Raw genomic sequence first — 11,766 nt, forward strand, 5'->3', positions numbered from 1 at the left:
TTTTATTGAAAGCCCGTTCTGTGCCTATTGAGATGTGGTTTTTGTTTTAAATTCTGTTTATCAACTCATCATCTAGGTTTTAAGCCCTGCATGCATTAGGTGTTTGTCCTTATGCTCTCCCTCACCCTTTCCCCCACCCACCAACAGGCCCTGGTGTGTGATGCTCCCCTCCCTGTGTCAAACCACCATGGCACATGTATACCTATGTAACAAACCTACATGTTCAGCACGTGTATCCCAGAACTTAAAGTAAGAAAAAAAGTTCTCATCTTTCTTTTCCTATATAAAAGATAGATACAATGATACTGGTGAGAATTAAATAAATTTATACATGTAAAACACCTCACCTAGAACATAACACCCAAACACAGGCTACATAAATTAATGTTTGTCCATAAAAAATGCACAAAAAATTCCGTTTATGTGCTGAATCACATGTACTGATTTGCATATGTTGAAAAGAATGAAGTCATGTCCTTTGCAGCAACATGGAGGCAGCTGGAGGCCGTTGTCCTAAGCAAACTAACGCGGGAACAGAAAAACCAAATGCCACATGATCTTACTGGTGAGTGGGAGTTAGGCACTGACTACACATGGACACAAAGATAGCAACAACACACACTAGAAACTGTTCGGTGGGGGAGGGAGGGAGAGGGGTGTGGGTGGAAAAACTACCTATCAGCTACTACGCTCACTACCTGGGTGATGGCACCATTTGTACACCAAACGTCAGCAACACGCAATTTACCCATGTAACAAGCCTGCACATGCACCTCCTGAATCTAAAATAAAAGTTGAAAAAAGAAAAATTGTTCCTTGTGAGGGTAGATCTTCATAGGAAGAACAGAGTACTCTGGCGTATTTCAAAATGGGTCATTGTTCCTCCTCCCCTAACAGAAGTATGAGGGGTCTTTTCTCCTGCTTTTACAATGAGGACCTGATAGACCTCTTAGAGGTAAAACCAACAAAAGTGTGGGAACCCCTCCAATAACTGGGTCCCCAGGAGCTTTGACCTCTCAGATTTGTCTATACCAAGCCTTCAGTAATTCTTCAATTACAGTAAACATTTCCCTTCTCTGATATTGGTTCCTCCAGAGGTTGCAATGGATGGATTTCTTTTACAATAAGTTGTGATTCCCTCTACTTGCCTGTTGGTCTTTCCAATTTGGGGAGCTGCAGTTTGCCCTGTGACATCTTTTACCAATCAAGACTGCTGAGTTTTCAGTTCATTCAGCTTTTTACTTATTGTCGGGATCCAGTAGCAACTTTCAGCTTCTTACATGCCAGATCAGAAACTGGAAGTCAAATATAAGTTCATTTTTTATATAACTACCATATCAACTTAAGTTTTGTTTATAACTTACTAAAAATAACAAGTGCCTTAGTTTGTCCTGACATCCAATAAATGCTCAAATATTGGGATTACTTAAAGAGCATTTTTCTAATCAGAATGCAAACAAGAACTACATGTTAATTCAGTTATGTCTTTTAGGGACTTTTATTCTATCATCCTTATTCTCCTTCATTTTTTGACATTTGTTTTTGAGATAGTCTAGATTATTATTTTCTTATAGAAAGTCATACAAGCTATATTAGCACGTTGTTTCATAACAGCGTCATTTCACACGTTCGCACTAGAATTTAAGAGTGGAAGAAGGAGAAGACAGAGATGCTAACAAGAGAACTTGGACTTATCTCTTTCTGGAGAGAAGTCAGGGAATTGTCATGAGATCACAGATCAAGACAGATGGGCTGGGTGTGGTAGCTCACGCCTCTAGTCCTAGCATTTCGGGAGTCCAAGGAGGGAGGATCATTTGAGACCAGGAGTTCAAGACTAGCCTTTGCAATATAGCGAGACCTCATCTGCACAAAAATTTTTTGAAAATTTAATTGGGGGTAATGAATTCCCCTTCACCCCCACTATGAACATACCCTTACCCCTAGAGTTTTCTGATTTACTCTTTGGCCCATTGAGCATGAATTTTCTGATACTGCATCCCCTTCTGATAAGGGAGAAGAAATTATACTCCCACCTCGCCTCTCCTCCTCCTGCCTGGACTCTGTATTCTGGGTTAAACTATGATTTATATTAAGGATTTATAATGCTTGACACATGTAGCTGAGCCTTCTGCACAGAGAAATATTGGGAGCGGAGGCTAATTGGGTCAAAGGAAAGAGCCTTAAACCTACACTACAGCCTATCAGGGTGAATCAGAGGTCTACATTGCCCTACTCTTGTCTCACCTACTGCCACAATCTAGGTGAAGGTTTGGACCGTAGAACGAGGAACTTGTGTGGAGACTTTTAGCCCCATAGATGCCCTCAGACCAGTCTGCAGGACACTCTGCCCTGACCTGCCCCAGCTTTGCACACGTATTCTCCAGTCCTTGAAAGGAAACTGCCCCCTTCAAAGCTTACAAGTTTCTCCTCCTGGCTCAGCACGGGGAGCAAGTTCTCTAGATAGCTTCTTGTTAAATAAAATGGTAGGGAAGAAAACCCAGGCAGCTGAGCATAGAAGGGGATGAGCAACAAGCTTCCTCTCCAAACATGATTTTCCGTCCAAGGTCATGAGCACTCCCTGGTCTGCTTACATTTACCTTATGCTAGATTTCTGGTCAGCACAACAGCATGCAAAGCTTCAGCAGCTTCCTTCTAGATGGAGCTGTGGTGGTTCCTGTTTAGGCAGTTGTGCTCGAGAATCTTCTCCTCCAGGACTACTGGGCAAGGTCCAGTGCAAAGGAGTTCCCCAACACTTTCATCTACTTTCATTTGAATTTTTAAATTAAACATTGAACTCAGCACAAAGAGAGGCGAGGATCATGATTATTGGATAGATTCTACTTCCAAATATTGTAATTGCAATTCCTTGTGTAATTATTATAGCACTAGGGCTACCAGAGCTTTAAAATCTGTTCTCAAGATTCTGAAGGTAGTAAGTGATTTGGCTGGAATTTGACATATATTTTCAGTGAGTTTAAAATTAGTTTTCTTGCCTGTATACCACTCTGCCTGACTAACCTTAAAATAATCTCTTTAAAATATCTGTGATATTTACCTAACTACATTTTTATAATGTCATTCAATACTATACTTATTGCATAAATATTTTACATACTTATCATGTAAGTATACAAAGTAGCACATATAGATCTTATGTTTCTCCATGAAGTTTTTAATTGTATCAGCTACATAATTTTTTAAATTTTTTTATTTTAAGTTCTGGGATACATGTGCAGGATGTGTAGGTTTGTTACATAGGTATACACGTGCCATGGTGATTTGCTGCACCTATCAATCCATCATCTAGGTTTTAAGCCCTGCATGCATTAGGTATTTATCCTAATGCTCTCCTTCCCCTTCCCCACCACCCCCCGGCAGGCCCTGGTGTGTGATTTTCCCCTCCCTGTATCCGTGTGTTCTCATTGTTCAACTCCCACTTATGAGTGAGAACATGCGGTGTTTGGTTTTCTGTTCCTGTGTTAGTTTGTATCAGGTACATAATGTTTAATCGTAGTTATATACTATCATTCATTCACCTTTGATCTACCCAAAACTATGAGAAGGGGAAAGAAAAGAATGAAAGGAAAGTGCGATCAGACAATCTGAATAGGCCTGTATCGATTAGAGCAATTGAATTAATAATTAATATCATTTAAAAACAGAAAGCCTCAGACCCAGACTGGTTCACTGATGATTTCTACCAAATATTTAAGGAAGAAATTCTTACCAATTTTCTGCTTTATCTTTTAAAAGACAGAAGCAGGGGAAATATTTACTAACTCATTTTATGAGGCCATCATTACCCTAATAGCAAACCTAGACAAAGACATTACCAGCAAAAAAAAAAGAAAAGAGAAGAAGAAAATAAAAGAAAAAAATTAGGAAGAAAGGGAGAGGTAAAACTATACAGATTGAAATCTACATTGGACATACATGCAAAATTCCCAGCAAAATATTAGCAAATTGAATCCAACAATATATAAAAATAATTATACATTATAACCAAATGGGATTCATTGCAGGTATGCAAGGCTGGTTCAATATTTGAAAATCAAATAATGTAAACCATCACATTAACAAGCTAAAGAAGAAAAATCACATGATTATATCAATAGATGCAAAAAACTTGTGATGAAATCCCACACCCATTTATAATTAAAAATTATCAATAAGGTAGAAGTGGAGAGAATGCCTTCAACTTAGTAAATAATATCTTCAAAAACCTACAGATAGCATCATACTTAATGGTGAGAAACGACAAGCTTTCCCACTAAGGTTAGAAACCAGACTAGAATTTCCCCTCTCGTCACTACTTTTCAATATTGCACTGGAAGTACTAAACGCAATAAGACAAGAGAAAGAAATAAAAAATACTTGGATTGGGCAGGAAGAGATAAAACTGTCTTTGTTTGCAAATGGGATGATGGTCTATGTAAAAAATCCAAAAGAACCAACAAAAACCCTCTTGGAACTAATAAGACATTATAGCAAGTTTGAAGGATACAATGTTAGTATATAAAAGTCAAACACTATATAGCAGCAGTAAACGTGAAATTGGAAATTAAAAATGCAATACTATTGACATTAGTAACCCCATAAAATTCTTACATATAAATTTTAAAAATGTACAAGATTTATATGTGGAAAACCGCAAATTTATAATGAAAGAAATCAAAGAATTGAATGTAGACATATTCCATGTTCTTGGGTAGAAAAACTCAGTATCTATTTTTTACATCGTTTTTCTCTTTTTTATTGATGCATAATAATTGTACATATCTATGGGTTACATGTGATATGGTGATATAAATATACAAAGTGTAATGGTCGAATCTGGGTAATGGGATATCCTTCCCCTCAAACATCTGTTATTTCTTTATGTTGGGAATATTTCATTATTGTCTTCTATCTATTTTGAAATATACAGTAAGTTATTGTTAACCATAGTCACCCTACTGCACTATTGAACACAGAACTGATTTCTTCTATCTAACTGTATTTTTGCAATCATTAACCAACCGATCTTCATTCAACTTCAACCTTTCCAAGCCTCTGGTAACCATTATTCTACTCTTTATCTCTTGAGATCAACTTTTTTGGTTCCCACATATGAGTGAGAACATGTCATACTTGTTTTTCTGTGCCTGGCTTATTTCACTTTACATAATTATGTGCATTTCTATCCATTTTGCTGCAAAGGAGAGGATTTCATTCTTTGTAATGGCTATAGACTATTCTGCTGTGTATTTGTACATTTTCTTTGTCCATTCATCTCTTGATGGACACTTAGACTGATTCCATATCTTGGCTACTGTGAATAGTTTTGCTGTAAATGTGGGTGGGGAGGTGGCAATATCTCTTTGATATATTGATTTCCATTCTTTTTAATATATACCAAGCAATGGGATTGTTGAATCATATTGTAGATGCATTTTTAGGTTTTTTTTTTTGAGGAACCTCCGTACTGTTCTGCATAGCAATTGTACTAATTTATACTCCCACCGGCAGGATATGAGTGTTCCCTTCTTTCTGCTTCTTTGACAGCATCCATTATTTTTTCTATTTTTAAATACATTTTCTTATTTCAATGGCTTTTGGGGTAAAAGTGGATTTTGGTTACAAGGATGAATTCTACAGCGATGAAGTCTGAGATTTTAGTGCACCCATCATCTGTATAGCATACACTGCATCCAATATATAGTTTTTTGTCCTTCACCACCATTCCCCTCTTCTGAGTCTCCAATGCCTGTTATACCACTGTGTATACCTTTGCATACCTATAGTTTAGCTCTCACTTATAAGTGAGGTCATACAGTATTGAGTTTTCCATTTCTGAGTTACTTCACTTAGAATAATGACCTCCAGCTGCATCCAAGTTTCATTCTTTTTTATGGCTGAGTAGTATTCTGTGGGGGTATCTATACCACATTTCCTTTATCCACTCATCAATTAATGAGCACTTAGGATGGTTCCACATCTTTGCAATTGTGAATTGTGCTGTAATAAACATGTGCATGTGTCTTTTTGGTATAGTGACTTCTTTTCCTCTGGGTAGATACCCGTAGTGGGATTGCTGAATCAAATGGTAGATCCACCTTCAGTTTTTAAAGAAATCGCCATGCTGCTTTCCATAGAGGTTGTCATTTACAGTCCCACCAGCAGAGTAGGAGCATTCGCTTTTCGTGACATCCACACCAACATCTATTGTTTTCTGGCTTTTTAATTATGCCCATTCTGGCGGGGGTAAGATGGTATTTTATTGTAGTTTTAATTTGCATTTCACTGATGATTAATGGTATTGAATATTTTTTCATGTGTTTGTTGCCATTTGTATATCTCCTTTTCAGTAATGTCTATTCATGTCCTTTGCCCCTTTTTGGATGGGATATTTTTTTCTTGCTGATTTGTTTGAGTTCCTTGTAGATTCTGGATATTAGTTCTTCATCAGATGCATGGTTTGCAAATATATTCTCTCCCATTCTGTGAGTTTTCTGTTTACCCTGCTGATTATTTCTTCTGCTGTGTAGCAGCTTTTTAGTTTAATTAGGACCTATTTATTTATTTTTGGTTTTGTTGCATTTGCCTTTGGAATGGTAGTCATAAATTCTTTGCCTAGGCCAAAGTCCAGAAGTGTTTTCCTAGGTCTTCTTCTAGAATTTTTATGGTTTCAGGCCTTATAATTGTCTTTGATCCATTTTCAGTTGATTATTTTACATGGTTAGAGAGATGAATCCAGTTTCATTTTTCTATGTGTGGTTATCCAGTTTTCCCAGCACGATTTATTGAATAGGGTATCCTTTCCCCAGTTTATGTTTTTGTATGCTTTGTCAAAGATCAGGTGGTTCTAAGCATACGGCTTTATTTCTGGAGTCTCCTTTTTGTTCCATTGGTCTGTATATCCACTTTTATACCAGTACCATACTGTTTTGGTTACTATAGCCTTGCAATATAACGTAAAGTCAGGTAATATGATGCTTTCAGGTTTGTTCTTTTTCTCAGGACTTTTTTGGTTGTTTGGGCTCTTTTTTTCTTCTGTATAAATTTTAGGATTGCTTTTTCTAGTTCTGTGAAAAATAATGATGGCATTTTGATGGGCATTGGATTGATCTATAGATGGCTTTGGACAGTATGGTCATTTTCGCAATATTGATTCTTCCAATCCATGAGTGTGGAATCTATTTCCATTTGTTTGTGTCATCTGTGATGTCCTCCAGCAGTATTTTGTAGTACTCTGCTTGTAGAGCTTTTTCACCTTCTTGGTTAAGTATATTTCTCAACATTTTATTTTTTGCAGCTACTATAAAAGGGATTAAGTCATTGATTTGATAATCAGTTTGGTTGTTGTTGGTGTATCCCAGTGCTACTGATTTGTGTACATTGACTTTGTAACCCGAGATTTTGCTAAAATAACTTATCAAATCTAGGAGTCTTTTGATGGAGTTCTTAGGGTTTTCTAGGTATACGATCATATCATCAGCAAACAGTGATAATTTGACTTTCTATTTTATAAATTGGATGTTCTTTATTTCTTTCTCTTGCCTGATTGCTGTAGCTGGGACTTCCAGTACTATGTTTTTGTTTTTCTGGTGGTTGTTTGTTTGTTTAAACAGAGTCTCGCTCTGTCACCCAGGCTGGAGTGCAGTGGTGCAATCTTGGCTCACTGCAGCCTCCACCTGCCATGTTCAAGCCTCAGCCTCCTGAGTAGCTGGGACTACAGGAGCACACCACCAAGTCCGGCTAATTTTTGTATTTTCAGTAGAGATGGGCTTTCACCATGTTGGCCAGGCTGATCTTGAACTCCTGACCTCGAGTGATCTGCCTGCCTCAGCCTCCCAAAGTGCTGGGATTACAGGTGTGAGCCACTGCACCTGGCCCCCAGTACTTTGTCAAATGGAAGTGGTAAAAGTGGGCATCCTTGTTTCAGTTCTTAGGAGGAATGCTTTCAAGTTTACCCCATTCAGGATGGTGTTGTCTGTGGGTTTGTCACATAAGGCTTTTATTATTTTGAGGTATACTCCTTCTATGCCTAGTTTGTTGAAGATTTTTATCATAAAGGGATGCTGGATTTTATAGAACACTTTTTCTGTGTCTGTTGAGATGATTATACGGTTTTTGCTTTTAATTCTGTTTATGTGATTAATGACATTTATTGACTTGCATATGTTGAACATCCCTGCATTTCAGGGATGAAACTCACTTGACAATGGTATATAATCCTTCTGATGTGCTGTTGGACTTGGTTAGCTAATATTTTGTTGAGGATCTTTGCATCTATGTTCATTAAGGATATTGGTCTGTAGTTTTCTTATTTTGTTATGTCCTTTCCTGGTTTTGTTATCAGAGTGACACTGAATTAATAAAATAAGTTAGAAAATATTCCCTCTTTATTAGTCTTTTGGACTAGTTTCAGTAGGATTGGCACTAATTCTTTTTTGAATGTCTGGTAGAATTTGACTGTGAATTAATCTGGCTTTGGGGTTTTTTGTTGTTTTTGGCAATTCGTTTATTACTGATTCAATCTCACGGCTTGTTATTGGTTTGTTCGGGATTTCTATTTCTTCCTATTTCAAGCTAGGGGAGTTTTGTTTCCAGGAATTTGCCCATTTCCTCTAACTTTTCTAGTTTGTATGCATAGAGGAGTTCATACTAGTTTTGAATAATCTTATATTTCTGTGGTGTCAGTTGCAATGCCTCCATTTTTATTTCTAATCAAGATAATTTGAATCTTCTCTCTTCTTGGTTAATCTAGCTAATGATCTATCAATTTTATTTATCTTTTCAAGGAACAAACTTTTTGTTTCACTAATCTTTTGTGTATTTTAATTCAATTTCATTTAGTTCTGCTCTGCTTTTTGCCATTTCTTTTCTTCTGCTAGCTTTGGGTTTGGTTTGTTCTTGTTTCTCTAGTTTCTTGAGGTGTGACATTTAATTGCCAACTTCTGATCTTTCAGACTTTTTGATGTAGGCATTTAGCATGATAACCCTTCCTCTTAGCACTGTTTTGCAGTATCCCAGAGGTTTGGATAACCTGTGTCACTATTATCACTCATTTCAAAGAATTTTTAAAATTTTCATCTTGATTTCATTGTTAACTCAAACATCATTCAGGAGCAGATTGTTTAATTTTCGTGTATTTGTATAGCTTTGAGAGTTCCTTGTGGAGTTGATTTCTAGTTTCATTTCACTGTAGTCTGAGAAGATACTTGATATGACTTGGATTTTTAAAAACTTATTGTGGTTTATCATATGGTCTATCTTGGACAATGTTCCATGTGTTGATGAAAAAATGTATATTCTGCAGTTCTTGCATAGAATATTCTGTGAATATCTGTTAAGTCCTTTGTTATGGAGTGCAGTTTAAGTCCAGTGTTTCTTTGCTAACTTTCTGCCTTGATGATCTGTCCATGAGTGTTAAAATACCCCAGTATTATTGTGCTGCTGTTTATCTCTTTTCGTAGTTCCAGTAGTAATTGTTATATGAATCTGGGAGTTCCATAGTCAGGTGCATATATATTTAGAGTTGTAATATCTCCTCTTTGAAGACCAATCTTGTTGATTCATCATTTTATCATTATATAATGTCCTTATTTGTGTTGCTTTAAAGTCTGTTTTATCTGATATAAGAACAATTATTCTTGCTTGCTTTTGGTTTCTATTTGTGTGGAATATCTTTTTCAATCCCCTTTACCATGAGTCTATAAGAATATTTACATGTTAGGTAAGTCTCTTGAAGACAGCAGATGTTTGGTTTGTAATTTTTTTTATCCATTCTGACCATCTATATATTTTAACTGGAGTATTTAGATGATTTACATTCAACATTAATACTGAGATGTGAGGTACTGTTCCAGTCATCATGTTGTTACTTAGACACTTTGTTTTCTTTGTTGCATTATTATTTTACAGGCCCTGTGAGTTTCATGTTTTCAGGAGGTTCCATTCTGGTGCACATCAACCTTTTGTTGCAAGATTTAGAAATTGTTTTAGCATCTCTTGTAGGGCTGGTCTGTTAGTGACAAATTCTCTTAGCATTTTCTTATCTGAAAAAGAATTTATTTCTCCTTCATTTTTGAAACTTAGTTTTGTTGGATACAAAATTCCTGGCTGACAGTTTTTTTCTGTAAAAGGTGGCTAAAGACAGGACCTCAATCCCTTTGGCTTGTAAGGTTTCTGCTGAGAAGTCTGCTGTTAGTCAGATAGGTTTTCCTTTATAGGTTACCTGATGCTTTTGTCTCACTGCCCTTAGCATTTTTTTCCTTCATGTTGACTTTAGATACCCTGATGACTATGTTCCTTGGCCATGTCCTTTTTGCAAAGAATTTCCCAGGAGTTCTTTGGGCTTCTTATATTTATATGTCTAAATCTCTAGTGAGGTCAGGAAAGTTTTCCTCAATTATTCCCTCAAATAAGTTTTCCAAATTTTTGGCTCTCTCTTCTCCCTCAGGAACATCAATGATTCTTATACTTGGCCATTGTACATAATCTTATATTTCTTGGATACCCTGTCAATTTCTTATAGTTCTTTTTTCTTTATTTTTGTCCAATTGCGTTAGCTCAAAAGTCTTGTCTTTAAGCTCTGAAATTCTTTCTTCTAATTGGTCTAGACTACTTTAAAACTTTCCACTGCATTTTGTAAGTCTCTAAATGTGTCTTTCATTTCCAGAAGTTCTGTTTGATTTTTCTTTAACATATCCCTCTCTTTAGAAAATTTTTATTTATATCTTGAACTAATTTTTAAATTTCTTTATGTTGATTTTCACTTCTCTCTTGTATCTTCCTGAATAACTTAATAATTAGCCTTTTGATATCCTTATCTGGTATTTCAAAGATTTCACCTTGGTTTGGATCTATTGCTGGAGAGCTAATGGATGTTATAGAACCCTGTTTTGTCATATTGACAGAATTATTTTTCTGATTTCCTCTCATCTGGTTAAACTATTTCTTCTAATTATTTTTGAATTTATTTTTTATTCAACTGTGATTTTTCTTATTTCCTTTTTCTCCTTGAGGATGTGACTTTAATGTTTATAGTTTATTTTAACCTATGGCTCTGGATGCTTTCAGGGGTCCAATGATGTGATCTATCCTCAAGACTGCCAGCAGTGGGTACCAGCACCAGCTCTGATGGGGGTGGCAGAGGGGTGACGTAGATTCTGTGAGATTGTTTGGTTATAAATAGGCTTAATTTGGCTTTCTCAAATGCCAGTTGTAGTAGTAATGAATTGGTCATGCGGACAGACTGAGAACCTCCTGATTAACCAAGTTGATGCAGGCAATGTTGATAACAGAGGTCACACACAAGTTTTCTTCTTCCTGGTTGCTGTTATGTGCCTGCAGAGGTTATAATGGACTCTGTCAATTGGCCTACAGCCAGGATGTGAAGCTTGCAAAAGAGCACTAGCTGCAGTGGTAGCAGTGGGATTTGTGCTTGTCTTCTGTAATCTCGTTTGTCTATTTTACCTTTGTTGTCTGTGCTGTTGAGTTCTTATCAAAAAAGTTCTTGCCCATATCAATGGCCTGAAGAATTTTCCCAATGTTTTCTTCAAGTAATTCATAGCTTCAGGTCTTGCATTTAAGTCTTTAATCCATTTTGATTTGATTTTTGAATACAATAAGAGATAAGAGTTCAGTTTCATTATTCTGCATATGCACATCCAGTTTTCTCACCACCAGTTACTGAAGAGATTGTCTTTTCCCTAGTGAATATTCTTGGCACCACTGATCTTTGACAAAGGTACAAAGAAAATGCAATGGTCCTGTACAAGA

Source organism: Gorilla gorilla, chromosome 20 (genome assembly GCF_029281585.2).
Source record: "Gorilla gorilla gorilla isolate KB3781 chromosome 20, NHGRI_mGorGor1-v2.1_pri, whole genome shotgun sequence".
NCBI classification, from domain to species: domain Eukaryota; kingdom Metazoa; phylum Chordata; class Mammalia; order Primates; family Hominidae; genus Gorilla; species Gorilla gorilla.